Source organism: Equus caballus, chromosome 14, assembly GCF_041296265.1.
Source record: "Equus caballus isolate H_3958 breed thoroughbred chromosome 14, TB-T2T, whole genome shotgun sequence".
Taxonomy (NCBI): domain Eukaryota; kingdom Metazoa; phylum Chordata; class Mammalia; order Perissodactyla; family Equidae; genus Equus; species Equus caballus.
The window spans coordinates 83176665-83195359 of NC_091697.1; the positions used below are offsets into that span (position 1 = coordinate 83176665).

The following is an 18695-nucleotide window of genomic DNA, read 5'->3' on the forward strand; positions in this document are numbered from 1 at the left end:
GTATTGGTTCTAGGACACCCACGGATAGCAATATCCACAATGCTCACGACCCTTACATAAAATGGCACCATATTTGCATATAACCTACGCACATCCTCCTGTATACTTCAAATCACATCGAGGTTACGTATAATACCCCCACAACGTAAATGCCATGGAAATAGTTGTTATACTGTATTGTTTAGGGGATAACGACAAGAAAAAAGTCTGGAGATGTTCAGTGCAGAAGCAGCCATTGTAAGCTTCTGCATTCGCCATTGGTTAAATCCGCAAATGCAGAGGGGACTGCTCTTCCTCCCATCCTCTATGCTTCCCCTGCTTCAAATGTAGCACTGACGACAAAGATTTTCAATTTCATTCCCGCCTGGCAACCGAGTTTATTTTCATTTCTAAAAGGCATCCTAAATGATTATTATAAGAGAATTCTAATCTTTAGACATGGAAAAAAAAGCTATTAGGTGATATAGTTCCCAACCACCCTTAAGCCTTACCCCTCTGGAATGGACTATGCACTGTACTGAAAAATAAAGGTTTTAAATTGCTACAGGGCCTAACTTTTTTGGAGAGAATCTAAAATGGCCACCAGGAGTTTATAACTCCCAAAAAGCTTAACCAAAACTCCATGGCTTTTTATTTTACTACACAGCTGCAACCTTCAAATGGTTCCACTGTACAAAATACTTTATTATATGAACAAGCTAAAAAATCAAGTTTAAAAACAAATGTAAAGGCCTCTGAGAACCAATGCAAGTGTTACTGCCTTGGGAAAAACAAACAGGAGAGACACTATTAAAGCCACTTTTCAGAGTCTATAGAGAGTGTTTGGGGAAATGATGAACTATTATTAAAATATGATTAGGTATGAATTTGAGTGGACAACGTTGACAGTAATAATAGTAGTTGTCGCCATCAGGGTAGTTGTAGCAGTAACAGTGATTGATGGGGAGGAGTGCTTGCCATGGGCCAGCCTCCATTCTAAGTGCACTTCATGATCAGCTTATTTATTCCCCTGGGATGCAGGCCCCCACACCACAAACTGTGGATTCAAATCCTGGCCCCACCACTAATACCTATGTGACCTTGAGCAAATTATTTTAACCTCTGTGCACCTCATTTTCCTTATTTATAAATAAAGATAACAGTAGCTACCTCACAGGGGTGTTGTGAGAATTAAATGTGTTAAAAATATGGGACGTGCTTAGAACTATGTCTGGCGTATAATAAATACCATAAAGGCCAGTTATTAATCTTTATGATTATTTGATGTCAGAGATGAGGAAACAGGCAGAGAGAGGGTAAGTCTCTTCTCTAAAGTCATACAGATGGTAAATGTCAGTCCTGGGGTTTGAACCCAAGGCTGTCTGACTTTCAAGTCCATACCTTTAACCACCTTGAAAAAACCCCTGTAGTTTTCAAGTATATGTATTTCTTATATTTATACCTCAGGAAAAGTGTACGGAATTCACCAAATAAGACAACTGGTATAATGAGCTTATGACTGCACTGGAACCTAGTGGCCAAGCACTCGGGGGTCAAATAACCTCTCCTGGACGCTGACATTACACAAAACACCAGATGGTCCCAGGTGTGGCGTGCAGCTCGTGTTTTAGGGAGAAAGAATATACATGTAAATATTTTAACTTGGACCAACAATGGAAGATTGCAAAAATAAAAACATCCAAAAGAACATTGAAAACAGCCAGAAACAAGGTCTTTCCCAACTCTGAGAATAAATACACTTCTTTAAAATGTCCTGCCCTAACCCCCACCCCCTCACCTGCCCTCCACCCCACTCCTCACCCCATGAAATTTTCTATCCAGCACGTTCTCTCTTCAACACATTTTTTGGCTGATGTCATCATTTCAGTAACTGATTTGACCTTCTGGTATTTATGTTTAGAAGGGAAAATATTTGTCAAAAACTTTACTTAAGAACAAGGAAGAATCAAAATTTGCAGACGGTGAAGCTTAAGGTAGCAATAAATTTAATCTCCTGTCCATTATTTTATCCTTTTCATATAACTTTTTCACTCTTTTATAATTTCATATAACTTTTTCACTCTTTTATAGTTTCTATTAGATTTGGAAGATTAAGATCAAAACGTTTTTTTCTCCGGGTAATATCTACTTGATAGGCTACCAAGGGGAAATTTGTTTCTACAATAACAATGAAACCTTGTCTTTTTCTGTAAAAAATTTTTTACAAAAAATATAAGCAGAAAAAACAACCTATGGCCATTTTTCCTTTAGTGAAAATCTTGATGCAACAATAATAATGAAGCAAATTAATGAAAGCTCAACAATTAAAAACCTTCTCTACCACACAGTTATTTGGAATGTGGGAGCTGTGCTAAGAAAACTCTTCTGGTTGACAAAAAAAAATAGCCACTTTTTCAGGTAAAGGTCAAGTGTTCAATTTCTATTCACTAAATCTGAATGACTTTCTACAATAGGTTTCTCAAATGTGATCTATGTGCCAGATTGTTAGAAAATAAAAGATGGTTACACTTTTAAACTGATCAGCCAAGTACACAGGAGAATACCACCACACCAGCTACAGGTACCTCCCTCAATGTCCCTAAAGCAAAGGCTGCCCTAAATGCTAGGATAAGAGGCCATGTGAAAACTAATGCATGCTCACCAGACAAAACAGACCATATTTTTTTTCTTTTCTCTTTTTTCTTTTTTTGCTGAGGAAGATTGGCCCTGACCTAACATCTGTTGCGAATTTTCCTCTTTCTGCATTCGAGCCACTGCCTGCCACCACAGTATGGCCAATGACAGACTAACAGTGCAGGTCTGCACCTAGGAACCCAGTCTGGGCCACAGAAGTGGAGTACACCAACCTTAACCACCATGCCACTAGGCCTGGCCCCAAAATGGACCATCTTAATGCCAAATCTGATAAAACTCTACAAGAGATGCACTTAGGTATTCTCCAACATCACCACGTAAAAATGTATCAAATTCTTCCCTGTGCTATCAAAAAAGAACAAAACAAAAACAAACAAAAAAGAAACTCATGAGAAAAAAACAATATAACATCAATGAGTTTTTTTAGTCTCATTTAGTCTAAGAGAAGAGTGAGTTTTATCAATCAAGGCTGGGGCATCTAATAAGATAAAAACCACAGACCTTTGTGGGTATTTACCAGAGAGGGGTCAGTCTGTGTCATAGGACACATGTGGCCTTCTAGAAAGTCAAAAGGAAGTTTGCTGGGCCAAAAAACCAACTGAAGAAATTAGACTTTTCACACAAAAAAAGTCCACATAAAGATTATATGAATAGGGCCAGCCCAGTGGCGCATCGGTTAAGTGCACACTTTCTGCTTCCGCAGCCTGGGGTTTGCTGGTTCAGATTCCAGGTGCGGACATGGCACCGCTTGACAAGCCATGCTGTGGTAGGCGTCCACATATAAAGTAGAGAAAGATGGGCACAGATGTTAGCTCAGGGCCAGTCTTCCTCAGCAAAAAGAGGAGGATTGGCAGCAGATGTTAGCTCAAAACTAATCTTCCTCAAAAAAAAAAAAAAAATTATATGAATAAGCACAAGGATTACATATTTTTTTCCACTCTCATCAGTACAATAACTGAATGTACTATTAAAATTTGGAAGAAAAGTTATTGGGTTCTTTTGTTCTTTCTCTTGGCTGGCCCTCTCTGCTCTAATTTATACCAGTTTGAAGTTAACAGGACTTGCAGAACTCTAAAATAAGCATATATGAACAACCAGAATTTCACATGTAACTTTTACCAAGTATTTCATTTATTTTTCCCTGTATCACACAGGAAAGTAGCTCTTACATACAGAATTCATCCCTCTATGAATCATTCTAGTAATACAGACCACGGTCATGCGCCGCATAACGACATTTTGGTCAACGGAGGACCGCATATACAACAGTGGTCCCACAAGATTAGCACCAAAAGGCTAGGTGTGTAGTAGGCTATACCATTTAGGTTTGTGTAAGTGTATTCTATGATGTCCATACAATGACAAAATCTCCTAAGGACGGATTTCTCAGAATGTATCCTCGTCGTTCAGTGAAACATGATTGTAATTTACCATGTTTGTGACTACGCTTTCTTGTAAGTGTATTGAATCATGCTGATACGGGTTGAATTGCGTCCCCTAAAAAGACGTTAAAATCTTAATTGACATCTAGTACTTGTGAATGTGACCTTATTTGGAAATAAGGTCTTTGCAGATGATCAAATTAAGATTAGCTCATTAGGGTGGGCTGTAATCCAATGACTGTGTCCTTATAAAAAGGGGAAACATGGATGGGAGTCATAGAGGAAAGGCAATGTGAAGACACAGGGAGAATTCCATCTACAAGCCCAGGAACTCCTGGGGCTATCAGAAGCTAAGGGAGAGAATTAGAACAGATTCTCCTTCACAGCTCTCAGAGGGTACCAACCCTGCTAAATGCATGGATCCCACAGCCTCCAGAACTATGAGACAACAAATTTCTGTGGTTTAAGTCACTCAGTTTGTGGTCTTTTGTTACAGCAGCCCTAGGAAACTAAACATATCATGGATTGAGCTGTTCCAAGCTTGCATAATAGGGCTGGAAGCTCAAGAAGCCTCACAGAATTCCTGCAGCACACATGGGATTCTGCACTACGGGAACCGGGGTGAGAAACTTGCAATTTAGATGAGGATATGAAACATACCCATCAAAAATATTAAAAATAATGTCTTGCATTTGTTTAAAACACATTTTCTCAGGGCCGGCCCCGTGGCTAAGTTCACGCGCTCCGCTTCTGTGGCCCAGGGTTTCGCCGGTTCGAGTCCTGGGCGTGGACATGGCACCGCTCATCAGGCCTTGCTGAGGCAGCATCCCACATGCCACAACTAGAAGGACCCACAACTAAAAGTACACAGCTATGTGCCAGGGGGCTTTGGAGAGAGAAAAAGGAAAAAGAAAATCTTAAATAAAAAACATTTTCTGTGTTTTACTTTATTTACTCCTCACAACCACACTGTGAACGAAATAGGGGAGGCTCATTACCTCATCTTACCGATAAGAAACTGGAACCTCAGAGAGTGGCATGTTGGCCAGTGTCACATATACACATGGCAGAGCTAGTATTAGTGCCAAATCTTTTCTGGGAGGAAAGAATAGAATCATAAATATTCTAACTCGAAACAACAATAGCACTTCAAAGTAGTGCCCTTCAGCGACTGAAGGAAGAAAGACAAAAACAATATCACACATATCAAGTAGGCTGAGGGGCTCAGTGACCCAGGTGAGGTGGAATAAATGAGAAGAAACTGGTAGAAAGGGTAACCCATAACTTGTGAACTCAACCTTGAAGGAAGAGATGGAAATAGACTAATAGAAAAGGAAGAGGCACCGTGGTGAATACACGTAACAGTAAGGAGAAAACAATACGCTATGTGGAAGCCTAAACAAATACTGGAGGAAGGCCTTCAAATGACTAATTGGAGAAATCCAGAGAGTTGTAATGGGAAATGCAGTTAAGATAAAGGAGGGGCGCTTTCACCGGGCTGATCAAAGGGTCATCATTGACATGATGGACGTGCAGTTAGCTACCTCTGTCAACTTTCTAGCAAGATGTGATGTGAAGGAAGCTGTTCCAGTAGCCGTGTTAAAAACAGTTTAATGGCCAAGCAACCAGGGATTACAGCTGGTGCAGTGTGCGGCTTTGAAAAACCAGTCGTGATTATAGAGAACATAATGACTCTATCTACATCCTTCAAGTTTCAGCTACTAGCAAGACATCTTCGACACCTTTCTTTCTTCCCTGCCTTCCATACTTCTAGACAAGCGGACAATGGCCTTCCTGGTATTCTTTGAGGGTGGGGGGTCCTTGTTCCAGCCTCACGACTTTCTACTCGTTCCTGCTGCTTGGTAGAGGATTTTTACATGGTTAGCTCACCCACTTCATTTGGGTCTTTGTTCAAATGCCACCTCTTCAGAAAGGTCTTTCTGGACTACTCTGTATGAGAAGACCCTCCCCTGTCATTCTCCATTCCCTTATACTGCTCCATTTTTCTTTACAGGACTTACTATTACCTGAAATTATATTTACTCTTTTACTTATTGGTTAGCTGTCACTCCCATTAATGCATAAACTCCATGAGTACAGGGATCTAGCACATCTTGTTCACAGCTGTATTCCCAGAGCCTGACACAAAGCTTGGCATAAAGTAGGGACTCATTTTGTATTTGTTGAATGAATAAAAGAAAATCTCATCTTATTCCCAAATACAATTGAAGTTATCCCCTAAAACACTTTTTAGTCCATCTTCACTGCCGCTTCCCAGTACAGACAACAGCCTAGGATCTCCTGTCATTTCTGCTTGGATTAATGCAGCAGCCACCCAACTTCTTCCCACTGCCCCCCTGAGGCCCCCTCCAATTCATTCCACTACAGATGATCTTATCAAAACACAAATCTCATGGAGTCACCAGCCCCTACTTAAAATACTCTCCATGGTGTTTAAGATAAAGACTAAATTCTCGTTGTGGCCAGGAAGACCCTATATGGACTGGCCCCAGCCTAGGTGTCCAGCCTCAGCTCCACTCGCCCCTTGATTCTCCTCAGTCACCTGATTTCACTCTGCTCCTTTCTGTCGCAGGGCGTCTGCACCAACTTCCCTCTGCCGTCTGCACCGCTCTTCTTCGCACCCGCTCTCAAATTCTCCTACTCACGCTTCAGATATCAATCAAGTGTCACCTCCTCTGTTATACCAGCCCACAAAACTGTATTGCTCTATTCAGAGCATTTACCTCTGTTTGTAATCATGTGATTACTAATGGCCGTGTTTTTTTCTTAATTAATGATTGTCTACATCTTGGACTCTTCGCTCCATGATGGCAGAGACCTTGAATTTTTGCTCACTAGCAAATCTCTAGGGTCAAGAATAGTGCTTGGCACATGGCTGGCAGCGAATAAATATTTGTTGAATAAGTGAAAGAAGGCACCCTATTAGAAACCAAAGAGCTAGCAGTCAATATCAAATACACAGATATAAAAACTTTCCACAAATACGTAAGTAAAGCTGAGGACAAAAATATTAATGAAAATCTATAATATGACGAGCTGCTATTAAAACAGAAGGGGAAGGGAAGCCTAGGACAATGCAGACTTTGAAACAGCACTGACTAGAGACTGGAAAAGCATGGAACCAAGAAAGTCTGTTTCATTAAGGAAGTAGACAAGAACCAGCTCAAACAATCTGCTAGAACCACCTAGTTATGACTTAAGTAATGACAGAACTAGGTGAAAGGTTACATTTACATATCCTATTAACAACTCCTTGACTCATCAGTCTCTCTGGAAACATTCATACCTGCAAAGAAACCATTCAAACTTTCCTTCTCCTTGGCATTTTCCTTTATGAAAATTCTCCAAAAAGTCCTTACTCCCCTGGAAAATGTTTTAAGGACATTTCGCTGTGGTCAATTAGGCATACAGTAATAGCTAAGTGAGGCAAGGGCCATGCAGGAAATGGCATATAATAGAAAGAACCCACTTTGCTCCTGATTAAAGTCACTCATGTGCGACTTGAGGAAATGTACACACTAAAAAGTTCTGGGCACCACAGGAAATCTCAGGTTAAAGGACAAGGCCTAATTTGTAACCCTCATTGTTACTGTTTTAATCACCTAACACTAGAATCCACATAACTCTAAATTCTCTGGGAGAAAGAAAGAGCTTATTAGTCTATGTTTATTTGTATTTCCTTATTTCAGGCTTCTTTTAAAAGAAACTGTGACACTGATGTGCGTGAAAAGCAATCTAGTGTAATTTCCTTTGATTTGAACCCATCAGTGACTCATGCAATAAACAGCACGTCCCCTCGGTTTGTTTCTGAGGCAGGCACACCAACAGTTCCAACGCAGAGTCCAGTTTTACTGGAGCCAGCCTTCCCAGATGATTTACCACACGCTGCCTGAGCAAGGACAGCATGAAACTGGTGAAAATTCTGATCTTCAGAAACACAACAGACAAGGATTATTTCCAATTTCATGCTGTTTATATGAAGAGAATGGAGGCACAAGGAAATGCAAGCCTGTAGCATACACTGATAAAAACTGTGGCAGACAAAACAGAAAGGGGAAAATGAAAGCACACTCGCTGAACAACTGACATTACCAGATTTAGGGGGGCAGGGAGGGGAGAATGTAGAGGGATAACCCACCTCTTCCACCCCCCTCAGAAACAAGATTTTTAAATTCGCAATTTAAAAAAAGACATTTAGCAAAGTAGTGTTGAAACACTACATGGTGTAAAACCTCACTAATTGAGGAATTTATGCATAGGACTCAACATTGGTACAAACCCTAATAGCACATGACCTTGGCTGTCTCAGAATTTACTGAGACTTGAGGAGCATCTGTGAAAATATGGGTTTGTTGATGTGATTAGTAGTGTAAACAAGAGGTCTATGTATAACCTACACAAGTTTTCTTTAAACACTATAGAAGCTTCTAGATATGCACAATTATCATTCTACTTCAAAATTAACATCTCTTTATAAATGTTTTCCTCAAAAGAGTTCTAAAAGTAACACCTTCAGCAGGTTCTGGGTTATATATATAAGCACTTAAAAATAATTCAAGTTTTGAAATATTCTAAAACTCAGATTTTTAAAAGTTTGAATTAGTCTTTATATGAGTAAAATCTTATTGCACTACAAATAGGTACTATTTTAAAGCAAATTTCTTCTGGCATACGTAAATGAAATTCTTAATATCTGAAATGTTTTATAGTGCAATTTTTAGCCATGGAAATAGCAGGTGGTAGTGTGATTCTTCCACGGCCTCCGCCTTCACTTTTTAAAATTTCTACCACTGTTCTTTGTTTTGCTCATGTTGTAACAACATGACTAGCAGTCAACACAATGCAGGTAGAAAACTGTCCTTTGTGGCTGCAGCTGCTGTTGGCTGGACCTACAGAATGACAGAAAGAATGACAGAAAGACTGTTGTGCTTTCACTTCCCAGAACTGTGGTCCATGCCCTCCTCAAAACCAGCTTCTCCCATCTGATAGGGAAGCAGATCTGCTGCTTTTATTGTTTCTTGAATTTTCCCCCACCTCTGCTGGATCTCTTAAAGTTGCACTTTGAAGTACTACTTGTTTTTCTCTTTGAGTCCAGTTCCCCCTTTTCTCGAGGCTGTCCTCTTAAACTCCCCAAACAAGAGCAATGTGGAAAGCTTGTTCCTGTCCTCCATCCTTTTTGTGAGTTCGGGCAGCACAGCTGGGCTGCAGCAGGCGCTCCCTGGGTGCTGGTGGACTGGCTGTGTTCCAGAACTTCCCCGCGAATGTGCCGCTCTGGTTCTTTCACGCTAAGCATGGCTAGCAGATGAAGCTGAAGACAGTGTTCAGAAGTTCAAGCTCCTTTGGGCACCGATCCTAATCTGACAATCACACGTGATTTGGAGGAATGCCATATATACATGGAACTTCTGCTGCCACATGGCTCCAGTCTGCCCAGTCTCCAAACCGACACTGTAGATAATTTTCTACTTCTTTTTTTCTCAACAGGCCTGAACAGTACTGATAAACTGTACTGATTATCCAAACTGAAATATTTCCTTTGTATACAAGAACTCCTACGAACCCAACACAAAAACAAGCATCATTTTTATGCTGTCAAAATCAACAACTTCTACCACCTGTACTCACCCAACAACACACACAAAAAACTGAAGCTTTAAACCGGCAACGTCCCATACAACTTTCTGCAACAATAGAAATGTTCTATATCTGCTCTGCCCACTACAGTAGCCACTAGTCACATATGGCTATTAAGCGCTAGACATGTGGCTAGTGAGACTAAAGAATTAACATTTTTTATTTTTTAATAAATAATTAATTTAAACAAATTTAAACAAACAATGTGGCTAGTAGCTTTAAACAAAGTAAAGGATCCAAGATTTTGCCCCACTTGCAATCGAACAAATAAGCATTATTTGTTTCATGGATACTGAAAGAAGACATGAGATTCCCAGGTCAGAGACATAAACGACATTACTCACAGAAACAGCAGGAGCAGGAGTATCAGCATGGTTGTCCCAGTTCCCTGAAGCCCAACTGTCATAGTACAATGGGAAGAGGGCAGGAGATACCTGTGAACTCAATAATTTGCGTTACAGAAGGGGAACTCTGAGCTTAGAGTACCCAAATCTTTTGTACTTGACAGTAAGCCTACCTGCCCTTCACTCCAGAGGGAAAGACTACCTAGGTCTATCTTCCAAATGTCCCTGAAAACATAGTCTGGAATGAAAGCAATCACTGTCTCTGCTAACAAGACGCGCAGAAACCTGAGTGACTAATGGAAAAATATCTCCCAACAGTAGACGTATCATCTCTCTCTGAAATCCACCCATCTCTCTCCATCCAGCTTGAATACCTGCTTCTAGCCATACTTATTTCTTGCTAGGACCATTGCAACAGCTTTCTAAATGGTTTTCCTGCTTCTGCTACAGCTTCTTCCCAGGCATTCTCCATGCAGTGGGCAGAATGCATTTTGTAAGCAAAAATCTAAGTATATAATTCTTTGTTTCAATCTTTCACGTCACCTGCTGCTTTTAGGATTAAGCCAATCCTCCTTAGCAAGTTCCAAAAGGCCCTGAATGATGTGGCCCTGCCCCTCCCTGTAGGCACTTACCTTACCTCTCCTTCTAAGATGCATTCCTTTAGCCACACTAAACTTCTTGCATTTCCTTAAATGCAGAGGTCATAAAGTGGTGGCCCTGGGTTGAATTCCAACTATAAATGTGTCTGGTTTGGCCCGCACAATAGTTTAAAAAGCATTTGGGCCATTTCACATTTTGGGAGATTTCATATTTATAAAATATGAATTCTAAGCTCCTCTTAAAAAACCAGGGCATCTGGCAACACTTGGCCTGCTTCCCAAGCTCAGAACACTTGGCTGGAGCTGAGTATCTACTGTTCCCTTTAGACAAAGCCTGGCTTCTCCAGGTTGCCACACCTCTCCCTCCTGCTCTCATTTATTTATTCTCTTACATTATCTACCTGACTTCCATTCTAATGCATCATGCGCTGTTCCCCTTGGTCTGGAACACTCTTCAGTCCTCCAGCCTCTTCAGCTGCTATCACTCATTCTTCAGGTCTTAGTGTATTCGTGGGAAGTCTTCTCTGACCACCACCAACCCCAACAAGTATGAGATGATGCACTGTATGACACCCACCCACCCAGGCCCCCACCATCCCATCTGTCTGTCTTCTGTGGTTCTCAGCATTACTCCCATCATGACATGAATCGCATGAGATTGTAATTTTCTGTTTACAAGTATGCATCCCTCCTCAGACTTTTAGGTCATACGAGAGTGACTATGATTGTCTTGTACACCATCGTGTGCCAGTACTAGGAAAAGGCCCAACACATAGCAGAAGTTCAATAAACACTTCTTGAATAAATAAATGAAATAAAAGTTAGCTGAGGAATGGCTAATGCAAAATATTTGGGGGGGGGGTGTATATTTATGTTTTTATGTATTTATTTATTTTCTAAATTTGGACCTTTGAAATGTCATCTCCCCATCCCCAAGAAAGTCAAACAACCACTTGAATAGTAGGTATGTACTAAATAAGAGGCAATATGCTAAGCTCTTCACGTCCATTAGCTCATTTAATCCTTACGATAGTACTTGAGCTAAGTACTTTCATGATTCCCATTTTAAAGATGAGAAAATTGAGGACTTGGGAGTTTAAGTAACTTGCCCAGGGTTATAGGACTAGTAAATACCTGGGGAGGATTCAAATCCAGGCCCATGAGAAACCAAAGCCAAAATTTTTAATCATACATAATTTACAAATGTGAGATTTTTAATGTGCCCTAGGTGATAAGAGACCTCAGAGGGTAAGGAGAAACCACAGAACTATTTATCAGGCAATCAGAATTATAATTCTACCACTGCTACCAACTAGCTGTTCAACCTTGGATATTCTCTACATCAGTCAGCATATTGTAGGAGATAGAGATGACCAAAACTTGTTCCAGAAAACTTGAGAGCACGCGACACTACCAACTTTATTCAGAACCCTTTTTAAAGCTACTTGTATGTAGTTTTAACAAGTAGCTTTTATTGGCTCAAGGAGTTAAAGGGGTGAGGCAAGTTTCTACACAAGAAACTTTTTGGCTTGATATTCACGACTATTACACCAAACCACACAGTCCGAGGGCAATGACAGGATCTTTACTCTCGTTTCACAAACAAAGGTACTGAGCAAAAAGGCCAAGAGTAGAGTTAACTTCACATCCCTCACGCTGCCCCTCAGCTGGCCTGCCTCACGGCATGAGCTGAATCCAAGCTCTCAAAGCCCGCCGGTATGTAAAACCTAAGAAATTCTCCGGGGATCCAGCAAATGGATGAATTCTTCCCAGGAGCAGGAAAAGCATCGAAGATGTCACTGAGTCACACCAAATGCAACCTAGGCTGGTCAATCTTTTCCAGGTGGAATTCTTGCCCCTTCTTTGCGCCATGACAACTCTTAGAAGATGGTTAAAAGAAAACTCTCATTAAGAATCTTGGAACTTTTTAAGTCAAATTTCCAGAGTCACTCCAAGGCCCACTAAGACTTTAAATGTTCAAATTTCGACTTATTAAAAATATTCCATTCAATCTCTGGGGTTTTTTTCTAGGCATTATAATATAATTTCCTTTATCAAGGAGTTGGGAAAAAGTTGTATATGGGCATCACAAATTGACTTATTGACCTTAGTTAGAATTGAAATTTCTACAGCTTTTAACATTTGATTCCACATCACACATGTATGGTCGCCTTCCTGAGCTTTCATCCTAATAATACAGAATTCACTTTATTTCCAAGTATGCCTCCCATTTGATGAAGTAGAAGCATTTGAAATGTTATTTCAGAAAACAATGGCTTAGCTAAATCTGCTATTTGTTCCAATCTATTAAACAGATTCACCAAATAACGATCTTATAGGACCTGTGATAATGTATTCTTGACATCATTCTACTTGCCATACATAGTCACTAGAAAATATTTGATGTTCACATAAATAGGGGCCAGCCCGGTGGCGCAGCAGTTAAGTTCGCACGTTCCGCTTCTCAGCGGCCAGGGTTTGCAGACCTGGATCCTGGGTGTGGACATGGCACCGCATGGCAAAAGCTATGCTGTGGTAGGCGTCCCACATATAAAGTAGAGGAAGATGGGCACAGATGTTAGCTCAGGGCCAGTCTTCCTCAGCAAAAAGAGGAGGATTGACAGTAGTTAGCTCGGGGCTGATCTTCCTCAAAAAAAAAAAAAGGTGAAATAAAAATATTAGTTTCTAAGTTAGATTGGAAGTCCCTTTAGGACAAGGAATATATTCTATATTTTTCTATCTTTAGAAGCACATAGCACAATGCATTGCACAATACAGGAACTCAGAAAAGTCTGGACTTAGCTATTCAACATCAAGTCTAAAGCTGAGGGGCCGACCCATGGCCGAGTGGTTAAGTTCCCACGCTCTGCTTCTGCCGCCCAGGGTTTCACCAGTTTGGATCCTGGGCGTGGACATGGCACCACTCATCAGGCCACAGTGAGGCGGCATCCCACATGCCACAACTAGAAGGACCCACAACTAAAATATACAACTATATACTGGGGGGATCTGGAGAGTAAAAAAGCAGGAAAAAAAAAAAAGATCGGCAACAGTTGTTAGCTCAGGTGCCAATCTTCAAGGAAAAAAAAAAGTCTAAAGCTGACTTTCTTGGGCCATTTACTTGCTGTCTTCATAAAGTAATTTAAATGGTGCTAACAACGCTTCTTGTGCCTGAGATTTTAAACTGAACATTTAGAAAGGATAGGGTACATGTCATTTGTTTGGGCTAAATGTCTGAACTTACCTTACTAGAATAAAGGTCTACTTCCTGAATTATTAAAATTAGAAGCAAATTTAAATTTGCACTTAAGACGAAAAAGTGATTGTAAAGATTGGCAAACATCTGAAGCAAACGCAGTTCTTATTTCCAAAGACTGGGGCCAATAACGTTCTTCTGCTATTTGAATTCTCACGGCCACAGAAAGATGTAAGGCCCAGCTTTGCACATAGGGTTCGATAAGAAAGAGACAATTTCAACTCTGAACACTAATGACCAAATCCAGACATACGAATCTTTTATCCCAATAAAGCTATTGGCCAAAACACCTAAAGAGACATAATCACATCTCAGCCGAAGGACGTGAACTCAGACGATCAGAACACAGGACCTGCCATAAGGCAGCTTCGCAAGACCAGAGACCACGGCTCAAAATCAAGCAATACACCCAGGTCATCCCGCTGGATCGTCACAACGACCCTCAGCGGTGGGCAGAGCAGACGCACATTTTGCAGAGGAGAACACAGAGCGTCCCAGAGGCCACAAGGATGGGAAAGTGACTGAAACCAGACATAAATCCCAATTTAACTCCAAGTGGTGGCTACTTTCCATCCTGCCTCTGCGATCACCCTTCGCCGGCGTGTTACACTCTGTCTGGCAAGAGCGGCAGGAAGGAGAGCAGCGCCGGACAGGGCGGGAGAGAAGAGGAGGGAATTTCCACCGCTTCCCGGCACTGGCCGGGCTCAGGCACCCCAGGGCGCTCCTTCGCTCCGGCCCATCTCTCCGCGCGGCGGCCCCGACTTCCCCCCAAAACTAGTCCCGGGGGCGGGCCGGGGTACGGAGGAGGCTTTCCCACCGTTACAGAGAGTTCTCCAAGTTGAGGGTAGAAAGGGCGAATGAGCAATGTCCCCATAGGGTGAGGGCGCATGGAGAGGTGCGAAGGTGAGAAGGACAGGAGGGGAGGGTGACATCTCGCGAATTGGCCAAGGTCGGGGGCTTGTGGGGTCAGAGGTCTGGGGAGCGCGAGGAAGCCTCAGTCCCCGAGACCCTCCCTGGCCGCGGCGCTGGATTCCCCGCGACCCGAGCAGCCCGGGAGGAAATCAAAAACCGCCTCGCGCGCCGGGAAGCGGAGGGAGGCGCGGCAGCAGGATCCCCGTCCCGGCCCAGCATCCGCCCAACTTCCCGAGCCCCCTGCCCGCTCCCGCCCTCACCCTGGCCCTGCCCGCCCCGCGGCGCCGGCGGCACCAACCTGCGCGGCAGCGGGCACGGTCCGGGACGGAAGCCGGCGGCGGCGGGCGGCGGGCGGCGGGCGGCGGGCGGAGTTAGTTAGGAGGCTCCGCTCCCGGGGCGGGGACAGGCTGAGCACGCGGCGGCCGCCGCGGCGGCGGGGGCTCCCTCCTCCTGCGCGCGGGCCCAGCCCGGCCGCCGCTCGCCCTCGACTCCCGGGGACAGCTCGCAGGCTCCCCCCCCCGAACGGCTCCCGGCCGCCCCCGAGCCCGCCCCGCGCCCGCCGCCTCCGCTCCGCCCCGCCCCTGCTCCTGCTCCCTCGGGTGCGGGGGCCGCGGGCGTTGGGAACGAGGTCCCTGCAGAGTCACCTCCTGGCCGCGCGCTGCGTCCTGGGGTTTCCCTGCGGGAATCGCTTGTCGTGGGTGTTTGGACTCACGTGCGGGTAGGGGGTGGCCAAGAGCTGGAACTCTCGCCCGTGAGCTCCGGGGAAGGGGGTGAAGGCCGGACCTGAAAGTCGCCCTCTGCTCCGCCCGAGTCCCCAAAAGCAACCCTACGAGGTGGCCACGCCGGCTGCCCGGAGAGAGGCCCAGGAAAATGTCTGACTCTTCCTCCGCCCAGCGCGGGGCTGGGAGGACATTTCCCGGGAGAACCAAAGACCCCTCCCCCCTGCTGCCGCCTCGGGTTGGGGACTCTGGCGAAGAGAATATGCAGAACTGGCAGGCGGGGCACCAGGGTGGAACCTGTGGAAAAGGTGTAATCTCCGTTCACATACACACCCCTGCTCTGTCCCTGGATTCAGGCCACCTCGCTCAGGTCTTCGCAGTGCTTCTCTGCCCGCATCCCAGGCCCGGGGGCACCCCCTTTCCTAGCTTTGCTTCCCACCTCTGTCTGCACATCTCTTTTTTCGAAACCTTTTAAAGCCCGCAGCGCGCCCGGGGCGCACATCTGACCACTTCGCCGCTAAACTGCAGGCAGGGAACCCAGGAGCCAACCCCCTCCCCGCCTCACCCCAAAGCAGGAGCAAAAAGGGAGCTGGGGATCTGGGAAGTTCCCGCCGGAGGTTTTAGACCCAAGTGGCTTATACTGTGCATTACTGACCCCACACACAGATTGATACATGTTAAATTCGAGGGCAGGTGTTCGCCAGTGCCTTTACCTCCCTGCAAGTAACCTCGGGTGTGTCCGCCGCGCCTTTTCCCTCCACAGAGCCAGCCACTTTCCATCTCCTGAAGTCTCATCCTCCCTTCCCCCAACTTCTCCTCTCCCAGCTCAGCACGGATCCCCGGTGCAGTGCACAGGTGTTTCCAGGCACCTCCTCCTACTGGGGTCTTCGGGTTGGGGGATGGGGACAGGAGCAGGCTGGGAAGAGGGACGCTGAAGAAGATGAGGACGGAGAAGCCAGCGGACTGAGGGCAAGGAAGAAAAGTGCGAACCGAATGAGTACTCAGAAAAGGAGCTGTAATGAAAGAGGCGAAGCCCTCCAGCCATAGGGAAACTCCCAGAAAGAAAATCCATTTCTCCGTAGGGAAACCACGGATGCTTGCCGTGGCTAGATTGGAAAATTGGGACCGCCTCCCAACAGAATTCCCAGTGAGCAGTGGCGAGTCAAGGATAAACGTCAGGACTTAGAGCACGCCTGGCCCGCGCCACCTCCCAACCTAAATTCCAAGGAAGGCTGATGACCCCAAGCTCTTGGCCGGTAATGAGCAATTCGTGTTGGGAAGTGATGGTCACTGACAAGATGCAAGAAAACAGAGCTGGGTCAGTTTACATTGTCGATCCCGCTGTGCTTTAGGTATCCCTCCCTCCTGGTCTGCGTTATTAACTAAAGCAAGCACTTGGGACCCTCCCTTAAATAAGAAGTCATTTTTGGTGAGAGGAGAAGGACATGGGGAAGGACAGGAGTCCTAAGGCTTATTTTTAAGTTCAATTCAGTGCATTTTTATGTCAAGATAATTTTCCTGTTCAGTGGGTGACCACATTTTTACCTTAAAATGTGAGAGAATGGCTGGGACACCACTTCCAGTGTTACCTAATGGCAACCTTCGCACATCCTCGAGGTCCTAGTGGGCACAGCCACAGCTTCAGCTGAGCTGACAGAGAGCCAGTGTGCGTGAGGAAACCAGCGCTAAGCCAAGAGCTCAGACGTTCCAGCCTCCGGGCATACCAGTCCAGCCACTGAGCGCAAGCTCCACATCTACTTGTGGAGAGGAGCCAAACGCCCCCACTTCGTGGGTGAGAAGACTCCTTTCTCCTGGCCTCAGGGCTCCAGCTCACCTGAGGATGACTCTGCACTCTAGAAGTGTCGTTACAAAGCCAGTCCTTAGTGTCCCAGTTTTACTTTTGTAAAGATTACCTCCAATTTAATTATAAAACCTCGTTTTCTTCCCTTACTTCCTCTAGGGCACAAAAGGCTAAGCCATGGAAAGTTCAAGAGTCTGGAAGAGACCTGCCTGAGTAAAAAGTTTCTCCTTCTCTTCTCATTAAGAGGAAAGTCATCTCTCAAACGGAACCTTATTAAACTTACATCCTTTCTGAATACGGTAATCCCTCTGCATCTATTAGTTATTTTAATTTTTATATTTAATATTTAATTATTTAGTTATATTAAATTTAATACAATCTGATTCCAAAAAGTGTCCAGTCAGCTGATGGGGATAAAGGGTCTACTTTTTTCCTGGGAAAAATTCTAGTGGCCAAAAAGAATGGGAGAGTTTATTTAGAGCCAGTAGAATTGGTCTCAGGCAGTGTTAAGATGGAGATGGACTTTCCTCAGTAAACCTCGCCTTTTTTTCAATTTACCTTCACAGCAGCCTTGTCCACCTAATACTGCCAGTTCTCCAAGCCAGTCCACCTCAAACAGAAGTGTTAGGGACTTTGGGTGCTGTTGCCTACTAGTGTTTGTCTTGGAAAAGTGACATTTTGAGTAGAAATGACAGAGTAAAGGAAGATCCATGGAGAATCTTTCCTATACTCCTCATTTGCAGACTTTTCTGGTAGTCATTTCATTGTAAAAATGGGTCCGGTGGCGAGCAGGCTTCTTTAAAAAGAAAGAAAATTGTGCTCTTCCTCATTCCACAGCACTTCAAATAGGGTCTAAGGGCACCCAACCTGGAATGAGAACAGGTTACATTCAAATCGTAGAGTAAGCTTCAAATTGGTTATATCAAACAGTCAAATTTGCTTATGCATATTCATAACGATAAGAGAAAATATTAATTTCAATTTACAAGTCGTCAAAAAGCACCTGTGGGCCGCATAATGAATAGCCCCATGTTAAAGTAATACATGTTTGTTCTTTCACAAATAAATTTTCCTCTGAAATATAGACATCTGTCATGGAGTCAGTTATCTTGCACAGCATGTGCTATAAAAGCACATAAAAGAAATAATATAGTACATTGCTTATTTGAAAGTGATCAGGAATATGCAGCTCCATGCTGGCATGTCTTTAATTTCATGGTGTTAAGAAAAAACTATAGGAGTATGAAATAGCAAACCCTTTCCTACTGGAGTACTAATTCAATTACCTATCATGATATATATGGGAGGAAAAATTTTCCCCATTAACTGGCAGAAACACTATGGGACTATTTGCTTGTCTTCCTCTACTAAACCCTGTAGAGAAAACCATAAA

General features: G+C 43.9%; 1 protein-coding gene and 1 long non-coding RNA gene across 33 annotated transcripts in view; one reads left to right on the plus strand and one right to left on the minus strand.

Annotated features, from left to right (window-relative positions):
• PAM (peptidylglycine alpha-amidating monooxygenase) overlaps nucleotides 1-15658 on the minus strand; it is a 274367-nt gene extending 258709 nt beyond the window's left edge. For 11 of the 32 annotated variants that reach the window (XM_070232846.1, XM_070232843.1, XM_070232840.1 and 8 more), the window contains exon 1: nucleotides 15081-15306. The gene's annotated coding sequence lies outside the window, so the exon portion shown is untranslated. Of the gene's footprint in view, nucleotides 1-15080; nucleotides 15310-15494 lie in introns of those variants that run through there. The other 21 variants (XM_070232848.1, XM_070232845.1, XM_070232842.1 and 18 more) reach the window with 6 other exon arrangements.
• Nucleotides 15659-16541: 883 nt separating this feature from the next.
• On the plus strand, nucleotides 16542-17597 carry LOC138917502 (uncharacterized). The gene is made up of 2 exons (XR_011425663.1): nucleotides 16542-16819; nucleotides 17462-17597. It is a non-coding gene; the product is annotated as an uncharacterized lncRNA (long non-coding RNA).
• The last annotated feature ends 1098 nt before the right edge of the window (nucleotides 17598-18695 follow it).